The sequence below is a fragment of the Vombatus ursinus genome, unplaced genomic scaffold (assembly GCF_900497805.2).
Source record: "Vombatus ursinus unplaced genomic scaffold, bare-nosed wombat genome assembly UNPS02014932.1, whole genome shotgun sequence".
Classification (NCBI taxonomy): Eukaryota; Metazoa; Chordata; class Mammalia; order Diprotodontia; family Vombatidae; genus Vombatus; species Vombatus ursinus.
In genome coordinates, this window is record NW_020954710.1 from 16533642 (window position 1) to 16547203 (window position 13562).

Consider the following 13562-nt stretch of genomic DNA (forward strand, 5'->3'; position numbering starts at 1 on the left):
AGATAGATAGATAGATAGATAGATAGATAGATAGATAGACAGACAGACAGATAGATAGACTGATAGACAGATGGATAGATAGACTTGTAGATAGACAGACAGACAGACAGATAGATAAATAGATAGGTAGATAAATAGATGGATATACAGAAACAGATGATGGATGGACAAAAGGATAGATGGAAGGATAGATGGATGGATAGGTAGATGGATAGTATCAGATAAAGGATGTCAGCTCAGATCCTCTGTCCCCAAATCGAAGGTTATTCTATTGAACTCCCTGCCCTCCCTGCCCCCTAGGAATGGGGAATTTTCAGGTGTCAGGAGGCCCTGATGGCAGGAGAGATATAGAGTCCCAGAATCAGAGATTTCAGAGCTGCTTCTGAGTTCATGCATCTCAACATCCTCCTTTTACAGATGAGGAAACAGAGACCCAGAAAAGCCAAATAACCTTCCCCAAGGTCACAGAGGTAGCAGGAGCAGAGCCAGGATTCCCACCCAGTCCCTCCCCTGTCAATTCCACTGGGCTGCCCTGAGACTTCTGCCTCCAAATGAGCACAACTGGCCCAGCACAAGAGTCACTTGCCACTCCAGCTTTTGCTTTCTTTGGCTTCATTTTTCTTGTCTCTGTTTCTGCGTAACTCTGTCACATAAACACACACACACACACATTGAGCTTGAATAGAAAATGTGCTGAATTCATCTCGAGGATTGTGGGTGGGGTGGGAGTGGGGGTTGGGAGACCCCAATACTGCCAGCTCTTGTGGCTAGCCCCCCTTGGTCTAGGGCACCGCTGCCTGAGCCCGGGGGCAGCGCCACCCCGGGCCTGCTGCCGTCCCTCCACCAGAGCTGTGCCTGGAACCCGGGATACACATCTTCCTTTATGGAAGTTTTAATAATGGCTCCCCCTCCTTAATTGAATATGAATATTTTACACATTAGAATCAGGAACGGCTCTTGTTTGCGCTGGCTGGGGCCCAGTTCATCTTCACAGACCCTGAGGTTGCATAACTGTGAGGTGTCTGCTTACAGTCTAGGGGAAAGTAGGCTATTGAAACTGGGCAATACTCCCTTTCGTGGGAGTGAAGTGGGACCTCTTCCCTTCTAAACAATCCACACCACCTTCTGGAAGGGGGTCGGGCCTCGTCAGGTAGGCACCGCCGGAGCTGTGCTTGTGAATGGCAGCCCCTCACTCAGTGTGGTGTGTGGGCCTTGGGAGGGGTCGCTGAGTCAGAGAGAAGCCCCGGGGGAGCCCACTGGGAATTCAGGGCCTGGCCAACTCTGACCACAGTTGGACAGGCCAGACTGCAGGCTGAATTACAGAGGCACAGGACGCTCCCTCCTCTCCACCCCATTCCTCTACATTTCAGCTCTCTCTCTGGGCAACCATGGTCTCAGCTGTCTCCCCTGGGGGTCAGTTTGAGCCTCAGGGTCAGAAGGTCACTAGAGAGGAGGGTCATTGTGGTGGAGTGAAAGGAAAGACAACTACATATAGAGTCTAAGGACCTGGATAGAATTCCGGGGGCAGCCTGGCACAGCACTGAAGACCAGGGCTTGGAGTCAGGAAGACCACGCCTGACTCCAATGTGTGCCTCAGTTTGCTCATCTGTAAAATAGCAATAATGCTTACAGTAACTAACTCACTGTGCTTAGTGAACCTGGGAAATACTCTTATCTAGTGCTTATAATGTGCCAGGCACTGGATTTTACAATTATTATCTCTGATCTTCACAACAATCCTGGAAGGTAGGTACTCATTAACCCACAGTACTTTGTACAGTATTGGGCACATAGTAGGCACTTAATAAATGCTTATTCCCTACCCACCTAGTAATAATGATAATGATGATGGTGACTAACATTTGTATGACACTTAATATTTGCCAGGCCCTGTTCTAAGTACGATTATCTCATTTGACCCTCACCCAGCTGACCCCAGTCCTGGGTGGTAGGGGCTATTATTATCCCTATTTTACAGATGATGAAACTGAGGCTAAAAGACTTACTTAAAGTCCCACAGCTAATCAGTAACAAAAGTCAGATTTGAACTCAGGTCTTCCTGACTCTTGGCCTAGTGCTCTATCTGCTACACCAGTCAGCCACTCGTATTAGAGGTTGGCTTTTTTATTACTTATTATTTTCATGATCTTGGGCAGGCCTCTTTTCCTTTCCGGGCCTCAGTTTCCTCCTTTGTAAAATGAGAAGGTCAGACTAGATTCATAGATTTAGAGCTGGAAGGCCAATCATCCCCAGTGAGCAAATGAGGAAACTGAGGCATAGCCCATCTTTACTGATTCTTCAAAGATTTCTCTTGCAGGGTGGAAGGCTGTCGCTTCACTCATCACCCACCTGGCCCGGCATGAGTGGGTGATCAGTGTGTCCTTCAGAGTCGGAAGCCTTCTCCCGTCCTCTGCCTCTCTGGCCTTCCCTTTTAGAGGCTGCCTGTCCACCGGGAGCCATAGCAAGCTGAGAGATGGCTGTGGGACTCCCCCTCTCTAGAAGTCCCCCTGCTTCCCTGGGGCTGAGAAGCCAGGGTTGGGGTGAGAGAGAGGGAAACAGGATATTTGAATAATGGGAGAAAATTGTTATGTACTTGTGCGTGTATGATTTGGGCCCAGCCCTTTTTATTGTGTGCATGATAACGGGGGACACTGCCGGCTTCCGTTTCTCCGGAGCTGGGAGCCAAAATCGGGGACCAACAATATGAGCATTGTTCCCCTTAATCGGAAGGCATTGTCCCTGTCTGACATTGCCACATACACAGGGTTGATAAAACATTTAGATTAACAGAAAACGGGGGCCTTCCAATGATGACTTGTTTGACATTTAAAGAATGGGGAAAGCCAGTTGGGATTGGAAAGCAAATGAGAGGGAGGGGACCCGCCGGGGGTGGGTTGTGATGTTTGCATATACTGCCTAGTGCCGGCCCAGAACAGCTGACTCCTGGCCTCTGCCATGGCGGAGCTACCTGGGCATCTCAGTGGGCGGCAGCTCGGGGCTAGCAGGCTAGGCTTATTATTTTTTAATTGAAATTTTTAATCGCTTTAGCCCCAATCCAGTAGTTGTAGATTTAGGGGACCTAGAACTGGAGGAGACTTCTAGGTATCCAAGCCAAATTCCACATAGAGGAAACTGAGTCACAGAGAGGAGAATTGATTTGCCCAGGGTTGGTCACACAGCTAGTAACTGGTAGAGCTGGGATCCCAAGCTGGGTCTTCTGACTCCGAAACCTGACAGTCGCAGTGTTTCCCTCCTCTGAACCGGTTTGATCTTCCGCTGGTGGGGCTGGGGGCTATATCTCAGGACCTGGAAACAGCCATCCTGCTTCTATTTAGGTATCATGGTGGCGTGGAAAGGGTGCTAGGTTCGCACTCCAAATCCCGGCTCAGTCATTTATTCCTTGTGTGTCCTTGGATAAGTCATTTCTGTTTCTGTTCCTCAGTTTCCCCCTGTGTAAAAATGAGGGGGTGGTGTGGACTAGATAGCCTTCTCCCAGCCATCAAAAACTTACATGGGGGTGGGGGAGAAAATTAAAACTGACTTCCTGCTTCCAACCTCGATAAAGAGTCTCTGCTTATAGTGTCCTCTGCTGGCCAGCAGCAATCCTACCGTACTTCTGAGGGCCTTGGCGACCCAGCCAGAGGCACGTGAGACGCCAGAACCGAAGGATCTTCTGAGGTCAACCTCTTCATACAAATGAGGAAGCCAAGGCCCAGAAGGCTTCACTTGCATACCCAAGGTCACATAGATAATAAGTAAGAGAGAGCAGATAATGTTAATAACATTATGTAGCTCATTAAAGTTGGCAAAGCATCTAACAGCCATTATCTTGTCCGAGCCTCGTGACACCCCTGCAAAGCAGGTTCTATGGGCATTATCCCCATTTTACAGATGAGGAAACTGAGGCAGATAGTGTGGTTAAGTGACTTGCCCAGGGTTGCCCAACTAAGTAAGTTTCTGAGGTCAAATTTGAACTCAGGTCTACCTGACTCCAAGCTAGGGGCTCTGTGCAACATGGTGCCCCCTAGCTCTCTCCTCTTCTGAACTGTGAGGGCATCATTATCCTCCCATCCACCCTTAGGATCATCCTTGACCCCTCATTCTTACTCACTCTAAATATTCAGTAGGTATTTAAGTATGTAATGTCTTCCTCATCAGAGGAATATAAGAATATAAACTCCTTGAGGGCAGAGACTTTCAGTTTTGTTGGAAAGGCATATAGCAGGTGCTTAATAAATGTTTGCTGACTGATTCATTCATGGCAGGGTGTGCAGCAGCCAGCTCCTACAGGTTTTTGAAATCTGATTGTTAAATGTTCATTGTAAAAATTTATATCTTGGAAATCACCAAACAATATGTCAGGACTTCCTTCCTCCCTCCCTCCCTTCCTTCCTTCCTTCCTTCCTTCCTTCCTTCCTTCCTTCCTTCCTTCCTTCCTTCCTTCCTTTCTTCCTTTCTTTCTTCCTTCTTTCCTTCATCTATTCATACATTCATTCATTTTAAATTAATAAATTTATTTAATTTCCTGTCTAGATTTTAGAAAGTGATGGAGAAAATGCTAAGGCATGTTAAACTTAAAAGTGTGTCCTGCTTTTCAGAGGACTAGTTGTTATACACACATCTCTCCTGTGAACCGAACATAAAGCTGGATTCTTTCTATGTTTTAAGAAGTCTATAGTCCCCTTTCTAACATCAGCTTCGGGTGAAGTTAACTCCCTTTGTTTGCATCCCACCATTTCTGGATTCAGGAGAATACGGAAGAACTTTATTCATTCAACATCATTAATCCAGAATGCTTGAGGAACGTTATATGTGATTTCCTTTTATACCCCACCCTTAACGAAAGCAACACAAAGGTCCTTTTTCAGCCTAATCCTAAGAAAAAACAAAACAAAATGGCAGATGACACTTCACTATGTAAGACGCTCCACCTGCCCCTCTGAGGAACATCAGGCTGGTCACTAGTGGTCCAGATAGGGTTCTTTCCCCACTGATTGGTTCTTTTAATCGTCTGCTCATGCAGATGCTTTCAGCTCCTTGTCACTGGAGGTGTTCAAGTGGAGACTGGATGCCCCACCGGAGTCAGGAGCCTCTGGAGAAGACTCTTGCTCTGCACATGAGGCTGTCATAGACAACACCAGGGGTCCTGCCCAACCCTTATTGTTAAGGTTTAGCTCGATGTTAAGATTTAACGTTCTATCTCCCTCTCCACCCCCGCGATATGCCTCTCTCCTTCATGTGGATCTCATCTTCATCTTCTAGCACTAACCAGAATAGCCCTGTCCATGTATCATGAGATAAAGCCTGTAGTAGTATATAGGGCATTGGATCAAGAGCCCACAAGACTAGGGTTCAAATCCTGCCTCAGATACCTACTAAACTGGATGACCTTGGGCAAGTTCTATTAGCCTCAGTTTTCTCACCTATAAAATGCATTTGATGGCCCTTATGCCTGTGATTCATAAATAATTTAATATTGCCTTATGGGAAGGTGGAAATCTTGGGGACACTTAAAGGACCCCATAGCCTTCTTGTCAAAGAGATTCCTGACTCCCACTTTGGAGGATGAATTTATCTGAACTTCCTCTGGAGAAAGAGGAGAGAGACTTTGTTTTGTCCTCAAGGACTACCCAATTCTGATGGAGCAGGATGGGGGCCTTCATTTTTAGTTTCTCTAGCAGTCTTTTCCTGTGCGGTTATGGATCATCGCTCTCTCTCTCTCTCTCTGTCTCTCTGTCTGTCTCTGTCTCTCTCTGTGTCTCTTTCTCTCTGTCTCTGTTTCTCTCTCTCTCCTTCTCCCCCCCTCCCTGCCTCTCTCTTTGTCTTTTCCTCTCTCCCTCTCTGTCTGTCTCTGTCTGTCTCTCCATCCTCTCCCTCTTTCTCTCTCTATGTCTCTCCCTCTTTCTCTCTCTCTCTTTCTCTCTGTCCCTCTTTCTGTCTCTCTCTCCCTATCCTCCTCCCCCTTCTCCTATCTCTCTATGTCTCTTCTTTCTCTCTCCCTCCCCCCCTCCATTTCTCCCTCACTCCCTCTCTCTCTCTGTACCTCTTGTACTCAATCTCCTTCTTCCCTCTGCTTTTATATTTTCTCTGCATTGCATTATAGGAGCAAAGTCTAAACACTTAAGCGATGTAAATCCCCTCTCATATGGAAGTCAGTGAGCTGTAAAATATTTAAACTGTCTGCAGTTGTACCTCACTTGTTTACCAATTTCCAACGCTCTGCTAAAAGGTACCATGCAGGAAGAGAAATAGGATTTCAGGCCCCTGAATCAGGTTTCATAACAGTTCCTTTGGTGGGCTTAGGACCCACACTCGCTTCTCTGGGGAGCCTAGATTCTCCAAGGATTCCATGCGTGGGGCTGGAAGGCTCTCCTCTTGTACTGTGGGGGTAAATGAAGCCACTTCTGACTTACCATCCCTAGCAGATACTCTCACCAGGGCTGTAGGAGCATCTTCTCTGTGCCTTCTTCTTTTCCCTTGTCTGAATAAGCTTTGGATGTCCCTCCCCCCAGCTTGGCCTGGCCCCCATATAGGTGACCCGATCACTGCGCCCAGTGTCCAGTGGCTCAGACCACAACAACCAAATCCAAAGTAGGCCCGGCAGTTATTCCTATCCCCACTTTTACCAAATAAAGAAATTCAGGCTCATAGAGGTTGTGACCTGTCCAAGATCACACAAAATTAAATATGAGAGCCAGAATTTAAGTAATAGAAACATAGGATCTTAGGTCTATAGTGGGAAGAGACTTCATGGGCCAATTAAGTCTAACTTGCTCATTTTATAGCTAAGGAGACAAAAGTTCAGAGAGGGGAGTGACTTCCCCAAGGTTACAAGTTCTGGGGGCCACATTTAAGAGACTACATGAAGAAGATGAAGACTTCTAGCCTATGAAGGTCTAGATGGTGAAGGGACCTCAGAGATAACTGGTTCGGTCAGCCCATTCTACAGAGGAGGCAACTGAGGCTTAGGGAGAGTGACTTGAAGCCAGGTCTTCTGGCTTCCAAGAGCATTCCTTGTCCTGATGGCCTGCTGTGCCTCCAGGATTCCAGGTCATGGATCTTGGAATATAAGAACTGGGAAGACCTATAGATATCTTTAAATCCAACTCCCTCATTTTATAGATGAACAAACTGTAAACTTCTTCTTAAAGAGGGGAAATGATTAACTGAAAGTCACAGAATGCACTAGTAGCAAAGCTAGTACTAGAACTAGTTTCCTGATTTCCAGGGCCAGGATCAAATCCAATCTGACCTAAAAAGCATTTATTAAGCACCTATCACCTATAGGTCACCATGCTGGGCAGACCCTCGAGATACAAAGAGAAGGAGAAAACCAACCCTGGCCTTCAGTACAGGTTAGATACAAAATACAAACGGATATCGACGTACAGGATAGTTTAAAGAGTGGAGAGAGGCCCTTGATAACCAGGAGTTTCAGGAAAGCCTTCCTATAGGAAGTGGAACATGAATTTATCTTTAGATGAAGTTATGGGTTTGAAGAGGTGGAGATGAGGAGAGAATGCATTGCAAACATGGGGCACAGCCTGGCCAAAGGCACAGAGGTGGGAGATTATAGAATCCTGGATGCAATGTAGTAAGTAGGCAATGCAGAATGTGTGAGGGGGAGTAATATGCAATAAACCTGGAAAGTCAGTCCGGAGACACTCTGTGAAGGGTCTTAAATGCCACATGGAGAAATTCATATTGTATCCTGGAGGCAACAGAGAGTCACTGAAAGTTTTGGGGAGTTGACATGGTCAGACCTATGCTTTAGAAAGATTAGTTTGGCTGCTGTGTGGATTGGGTTGGAGAGGGGTGAGGCCGGAAGTGTGTCCTCTTAGGCGACTACAGCAATGGTCCAGGAGAGAATTAATGAGGGCTTTCATTGAGTGGCGGCTACAACAAGAAGGGGACAGACGTGGGCCATGTGTTGGAGTAGAATGAAGAAGACTTGGGTAACTGATTAATTTGGGGTTGCTTGAGTGAGAATGAAGAAGATTCACATTCCAGTGGAGCCTTTGGTCCAACTCAGCTCTCTCCTTCTGTTGGTGAATATCTGTACACTTCTGGGTAAGACTTCCTAGCATGGGCATCAGAATGAACTAATTGGAACTTTACTGGAAGGATCCTTCCTCAGTAGAAGACATCCAGCTGGCTGTGGATCCCCTTCAGGATTGGGTACTAGACTTCAGGGGACCTTGTGAGGCAGACAAGGCTCGGGGACCTCATGCGGATGGATGGATCCTCCTGTCCTACCCCACCCACAACTCCCTACCTCCCACATTTGGGAAAAGAGAGATTGGATTCTGGGATCCTTTTCCAAGAGATAGAATGCACTGCTCCCCTATACTGCCACTTTCTTCCCCCATGCCTTAGCTGCTCAGTCAACACTAGCTGAATTTGCTTCCCTTTAGAGGGCTGTCTGTGTGCCCCACTCCCTGTTGGGGCTGGCTTGTGGGAACAGAGCAACCTCTCCCGGGGGTGGTGGAGAGGGAAGATACCAGGGATTGCCAATGGCTTATGAGGGGCAGCGAGCCTCAGGCAGCAGGAGCAAGATTGGCTGGGAGTGGGGGAGGGGGATAGCAAGGAAGCTGCCTCCAACTGGGCAAGGCTAATAGCGAGTCTTGGAGGCTGGCCAGGGCATTTGTCTTTTCTGTCTGCATCTTCATCCCTGTGCCCAAAGGGAGGAGCATGCCTGCATCCCCCCTTCTTTGTCTGTTTCGATCCCCCTTATTCTTGGGTATAAAATGCCTGAGTGCTACCCTCTACCCCTTCACCCCTTCCCTTGCCTATTGACTCTTCTCTGTCTCTGTCACTCCTATCCCCATAGAATGTCTCTGCCTCTCCCCTCCCCTCCCCTCCTCTCTCCTCCTCCTTTTCTTTCTGTCTCTATCTTTCTTCAGCTTTAAAAATCTCCCTCTGTTTGTGTTTCTCTCTCCGCCACCTTCTCTTTCCCTCTCTTCTCTTAGCTGTAGAATCTATGGCTCCTTCCTTCCTGTTTCTCTCTCCCTCCTTTTTTTTTAATCTGCCTCTTGCTCTCTGTCTGTCTGTCTGTCTTGCCCTTCACCCTCCTTCCATAAAATTTCTTTGTCTCCTTTGGTATCTTTGCCTCTCTGTCTCCCTCTGACTTTCTGTCTCTCCAAGGTCTCCCTGTCTCTGCCTCTCTGTCTGTCTCTCTCTTTCCCCTTTTCCCTTAGCTGCAGAACAGCAATGAGGCTTGTGTTTTTGTCTGAGAATCAGGGAAACAATACTGAAAAGCCAAATATTATTCTCTCCTCCCCTCCACCCTTTCCCAGCTGCAGGTTCCCACCCAGATCATCACTGCTTCTCTAAGTCAAATGAATAGCTTAATTGTGATCAGTTCTAGAATATAGCTGTTTTCCTGTCCTTTCCCTCCTATATCTTGGACATTGCTCAGAACCCTTATACCCATTTTAAAGTAGAGTAGGACAAGGCACAACTTTTGAAACAATAACACTATTCGTGCTTTTCCTTTGAAGTGCTCAGAGTATCTTTAACAGACATTTCTTCCCCATGATTTAGGTAGAACAGAAAATATTCCAATGTACAGATTGGGCAGCTGATGCACTCTTAGAGGGGGAATAACTTGCCCAAGGTCACACAGCAAGAGAAGGGGGGAGTCATGAAATATTTCCCATTTTTTTTAGCATGTCCAAAACAGAATGCGTCATCTTCACCCACAAAACTCATCTTTCCTCCAAACTTTCTGATTTTGCTTGAGAGCACTGTTGTCCTCCCAGGCATCCAGTTTTGTAACCATGAGGTCATCCTAGTCTTCTGACTGTTCTCTTTCCCAACTCCTCCCCCACCTCCGCCCCACATCTACAGTTACTTTGCCAAGTCTTGTTGATTCTACCTTCAAAATGTCTCTCCTATCCATTTCCTATCTTTCCACTCAAAAGGCTGCCATTTTAATTCGAGCTGTTATTCCCAGTTTCTACAGTCTCCCAAATGGACTTCTGGCTTCTAGACTCTCTCTTATTCAATCTAACTTCTATATAACTGCTTAGATAAGATTATTGGAGTGCACATGAAGCCATGTCACTCTGCTGCTCAATAGTTTCAATGACTCCCTATTGCCTCTAAGATAAAATACGGACTTATCAGCTTGGCATTTAAGGCTCTTCATAAGCTGGCTTTTAGGCTACTTTTTTAAGTATGTCGTACATGACTACCACTCACATACTCTGAATTTGAGCCAAATTGACCTGCTTGCTGATCCCTGAGCATTGCACTTCATCTATGATCCTATGATCTCCCACCTCCAGGACTTTACCTAGTCTGTCTGTCCTCCAGGCTTTCCATTCACTTTTTCTTCCCCCTCTTAGAATCTCTAGCTGCCTCACAGCTTCAGCTCACATACCATTTCCTGTTGAAGAGTCTTTTTGGTCTTCCCCCGCCCCCATTATTAATGCTTTTTCCTTCCTCCTCAAAGTATCTCATAGTTGCTTATCTATTTCCATATTCTGCAGCCTCCCAGTATAATGTATGACCCTTTGGGGGCAGAGACTATTCTTTGTCTTGATAACGTAGTGGATAGATCCCTTGGAGTTCAGAAAATCAGAGTTAGAATCCTATCTCAAACACTTGCTAGCTGTGTTCCTCTAAGCAAATTATTTAGTATCTCTGCTCATCAATTTCCTCATTCTCAAAGTAGAGATAATATTTGCATCGCAGACAGGGCACATGGATCAGGTGAGCCATTGACGTTTGTGATGCACTAAGACTTTTGGGACACTTTGTATGTAAAGTGCTTTGTAGACCTTAAAGGGATACATTAATGTTAGTTATTATTATTAATATTATTATTATTAATAGTACTATCTTTATATCTCCAGTGTCCGGTATGATGCCAAGTACACAGGAGGTCCTCAAATAGACTTGGATTGCATTGCATCTCAGATTTAAGTGCAGGTTTCTTTATTTCCTTCTCTAGCGATTTCATTCATTCATTAATTCCTTCATTCTTTCAACAAACATTTATTGATATTTTTACTTAAATGGATGCATAGACTTTGCTGCAACAATAATAATAGCTAATACTTATAAAGTGCTTGCTATGTGCCAAGCATTGTGCTATGTGCTTTTTATAATCATTTAGTTTTATCCTCACGATGACCCCGGGAGGGAGGTGCTGTTATTATCCCCATTATACAGATGAGGAAACTGAGGCAGGTCACAGTGAAGTGACTTGGTATGGGTCACACAGCTAGGAAGTATCTGAGGCTGGATTTGAATTCAGGTCTTCCTGACTCCAGGCTTGTTGCTCTAACTGCCTCTTATGATGAAGCAATAGAACTAGATTGTGATTTCCCTGGGGTAGGTAAGGAAAGTCCCTCTACCAATATAGGTTGGCATCTTCTAGCCAATTGATAATGGTTGCGGGTTTCTTGGAATATACACTTAGGGTCATGTGGCCAATATGGGACAAAGGCAAGACTTGAACCCAGATCTTTATGGAGGATAATGCTTTAAATGGTCTGCCCCACTGTATCTCAGACATACTAAGACAAGGTGTGACTGCAGAAAAAAGAATGACTGTTCTGTCACTTTCTGTCATCCATTCATTCATTTGTTCATTCATCATTCATCCATCTTATATACATTGAGTCTGCTGCCTGAAAGGTGCTACGTGGTAAGGACCCTATACTATGGGGTCACAGACAGGCTGGGCCCTGATCTCAAATAGTTTGGTATACTTTGGGTGACTGGGAGCAGGAAAACCAGTGCTCTGAAGACTTCTTTGTCCCAGATGAGAGTGGGTGCTGCAGCCTATCTCTTGCAAGCATGTCCAGAGCCCGAATAAGCCCCTTTCCTTAAATTAGGAGGCTCTCAACAACCAACAGGGAAATAGCCTGGCCACTGGACTCAGGGAGACCTCAGCCTCAGACTTACAACCTCAGGATCTGTTCCTAGGATCCTGCCAACCAACTCATATCTAAAAGGAGCATTCTCAAGATCACCCACACACTGCAGCTGTTTGATTGGAGGTGTCTCTATTTTTTTATACTTTGGATGCTGTTTGTGGACCAGGGATGCTGGCGTCACCAGAAGCATTTCTTCTGAATTACAGTGGGGCCAACCTCGTGGTAGGCTGCACTGGAGACCCAAATCTGCTCAAAGGTTGACAGGCTCGTGATAAGAGAAGCACCAATCCACACAGACAAGAGACGGTCACTAGGGGCTGTGATGTTGACACTCAGGGATCCTTTCAGGAAGGACTCCAGCTCCCTCCAGAGCCTCATCTTCAGCCCTGGGCACAGGGTAGAGCCTCCAGACAGGATCAAATTTTTCAGAAGGTCCTTCTGGAAGTGGTGGCTGCTTTTCATTACACTTTTGAGGACTAATTTGTGAATCCCAGGAGCTGAGGAGCCTGCCTTCGAGGGCTGAAAGAGAGACTCCGGTACCTGGAACAGCTCCTCCCTAATTTGCGTGGAATGACCATCAGGAAGGATATAATTATATGTGGGGCAGTCTATGGTTGTCTTTTTCTTCCGCTCATGGGGGTCAGGTATGACGTAGCACAGCCTATCTTTGATATCACTTACAAGGTCCTTGTTGCCTGTGTTCACCAGGTGAATACCTCTCTCCAAGAGTAACCTGGACAGGTAGTGGGTGACATCCTTCCCTGCAAAATCAGACCTGGCTATGCTTTGGAATAGGCAGTGGTCCTAGTAGGTAGGGATGACTCGGGTCACTCCATCCCTACAATCTAGAACAATGCCCATGCTTTTCCCCGTGGCATACAGTGCCATGAGACCTTGGAGGGCCACATAGAGGGCTGGCATTTGGAATGTCTCAAAGAAAATTTCCCCTATCTTGGTGCGGTTCTCTGGAGGATTCATAGGTGCCTCAGTTAGGAGCACTGGTCTCTGCTTGGGGGGCTCTCTGAGACCGTGTTTGTACAGATGCCTCCAGATCTTCTCCATATCATCCCAGGAGGTGACGATGCCATGTCGCATTGGATATCTCAATATCAGGATGCTTCTCTTATCCTGGGCTTCTTGTCCAACATAATATGCCTTCGGCTCGGGTTTTGTCATGCAAATGATACTTTGGGGATAGCCTAGGACTGTAGCCTGGATGAATCGGGGAGTCTGCTCCCCTGATATGCCTACTTTACACAGCCCTGATCCATTGTCAAAGATGGTGGATGGAATCTTAGCTATTTCCGAGACCATAATCCCCATGGGATGGGAAGCTGGAGAGCCATAAATGTGTGATGAGGAAATGGAATGGAATGCCTAGTTCTCAGCATTCTAGAATCTCATCTTCACAAAAGCAGACATTCCAGAAACCACTCGTTTTGGAGGGTGGTCACAAGCAGAAGGACTATTCTTTCTTTGGACTCCTTAAAGATACTGGGCTGGTGGTTTCCAGTTGAAGGGAGTACTTTCACCATCAACACTTCTTCCTCCAAACTCTTTCATACCCCTTCCCTTCAACCTTCATTTTTGGGACTATGTGTGTCCCCAGGAATGGCAGTGGGGTATGGTGGGTAGAGTATTGGATTTGGAGTCAGGAAAATCTAGGTTCAAATC

At 46.3% G+C, this 13562-nt stretch overlaps 1 pseudogene; it reads right to left on the bottom strand.

Annotated features, from left to right (window-relative positions):
• Positions 1 to 12065: 12065 nt before the first annotated feature.
• On the bottom strand, positions 12066 to 13202 carry LOC114029479 (annotated as a pseudogene).
• Positions 13203 to 13562: the final 360 nt, after the last annotated feature.